This window comes from Mus pahari, chromosome 10, assembly GCF_900095145.1.
Source record: "Mus pahari chromosome 10, PAHARI_EIJ_v1.1, whole genome shotgun sequence".
In the NCBI taxonomy this organism is placed as follows: domain Eukaryota; kingdom Metazoa; phylum Chordata; class Mammalia; order Rodentia; family Muridae; genus Mus; species Mus pahari.
This window is the reverse complement of record NC_034599.1, coordinates 60,810,450-60,812,429: the sequence shown is the minus strand read 5'-3', so window position 1 is coordinate 60,812,429 and position 1,980 is coordinate 60,810,450. Positions and strand designations below refer to the sequence as shown.

At 41.7% G+C, this 1,980-nt stretch overlaps 1 protein-coding gene across 2 annotated transcripts in view; it reads left to right on the top strand.

Annotated features, from left to right (window-relative positions):
- Window positions 1-1,980, top strand: part of Trip4 (thyroid hormone receptor interactor 4) — an 82,862-nt gene that overhangs the window by 47,489 nt on the left and 33,393 nt on the right. The window lies entirely within an intron of this gene.

Here is a 1,980-nt window from a genome sequence, read left to right as displayed (position 1 = left end):
AGAGGAGAGGAGAGGAGAGGAGAGGAGAGGAGAGGAGAGGAGAGAGGGGAGAGAGGAGAGAGGAGACAGAGGAGAGAGGAGAGGGGAGAGAGGAGGAGCCAATGAATTAGCTCAGCAGGGTAGAGGGTGGGAACCAGCTCCACAAGTTGTCTTCTGACCCCCACATACATGTTGTGGGTCATGTATACACACATATTCTCACACACAAAACTTAAAAAAAATAATGTTAATGATGAAGGGCTAAAGATATATCTCAATGGTAGACCATTTGTCTGACATACATAAGGTCATATGTTCAACCTAGATACCACATACATACACACAAGTAATTTTACAATAATGAAATTCTTTATCATAGCATATACTTATAATCATGGGACAGGATATATAGTATGAGGGTAGCTTGAACTACATAATGAGTTTCAGGTCAATCTGGGCTATATACCAAGACCTTGTTTTCACAAAAAACAGAACAAAAAATAATTCCTAGTACCCCAAAAGTAGATTAATAAAGTGTTTAAGGCTGGGATTGCAGCAAAGAAGTATAACACGTGCCTAATATTCTTGAGCCCCAGGATTTGATCCCCAGCACCTCAAAAAATAGAAGCAAAATATAAAATAATAATTGTTAATTTAGAACATAAAGTATATAAGAGTAGCTGAGGACTTTGAGAATGCAGCATGAGACTGGGCACAGTGGTACACACCTAATCCTGGTACTTTGAGAAGATGAGACAAGATCAAGAGTTCAAGGTAAAGTAGTGAGTTTGAGGCTAGCCTGGGCTACTCATTACTCTCTTTGATAAAACAACAACATCCCCCAGAAGGGTGTAATTTAGGCAATAGAATAAATCTGCAAAGAAAAGGATCTGAGTTTGCTCCCTAGAACCTGCATTCAAAACAAAACAAACAACTGGACATGGCCGCATTCGTGTAACCAGAGCTGTGCAGGAGGACAAGAGCCCTGGAAACCCCACCCTGCCAGCCTAGTCAGGTAGGGGCTTCCAGGTTCAGCGTGAGACCCTGTCTGAAAATAAGGTGGGAAGAACTTGAGGACAAGGCTCTCCATTGACTGCCCTGCCTTTACATGGGCATGCTCATTTACGAGTACGCACACACATACACACAGAATATATCAGTGAAATGTATGATCCAGAAAGAAACTAATATATTTACTTTGTGTAGTTGTGCTTGAGTATATGTAGATATGTATGTGAAATTGATAATGGCTAAAGTTAACCATTGGCTGGGAATGAGAGTGTAGCTCAGTAGTGGTCATGTATCTAATATGTGTAAGACCATCATTCCGTCCTTAGCTATACACACCATACACAGAAATAAAAATAAGAAACCAAAAGTGAAGCTAACATTTTTAAGCTGTAAGGAAAGGATGTATTGTACAATGTTGAGATGATTAACACCACTTTGCAAAAACTGTAGGGTAGGTCTCTTCCCAGTCACACTGTAATAGTAAGCCAGACTAAATCAGTGGGTTTGGTGGGACGTGGTAGTGCACTCCTGTAATCTCAGCACTCAGAAGGCTTAGTAGGATGATCTCTCCAGGCCTGCAAGGACTACATAAACAAGCCTTGTCACAAAAAAAGGAAAAAGGGAAAGGAAGGAAGGAAGGAAGGAAGGAAGGAAGGAAGGAAGGAAGGAAGGAAGGAAGGAAGGAAGGAGAGAAGGAAGAAAAAGAGAGAGAGAAAGAAAGGAAGGCCAGGTGGTGATAGCACGTGCCTTTAATTCCAGCATGCAGATCCCAGTCCTTGTGAGTTTCAGGACAGCCTGGTCTCCAGAGCAAGTTCCAGGTCAACCAGGGCTACACAGAGAAACTCTGTCTTGAAAATCCAAACCAAACCAACCAACCAAACAAACAAACAAAAACCATGGCTGGAGAGATGGCTTAGTGGTTAAGAGCACAGGATGTTCTTCCAAAGGTCCTGAGTTCGTTTACCAGCACCCACTTTTTTTTTTTTTTTT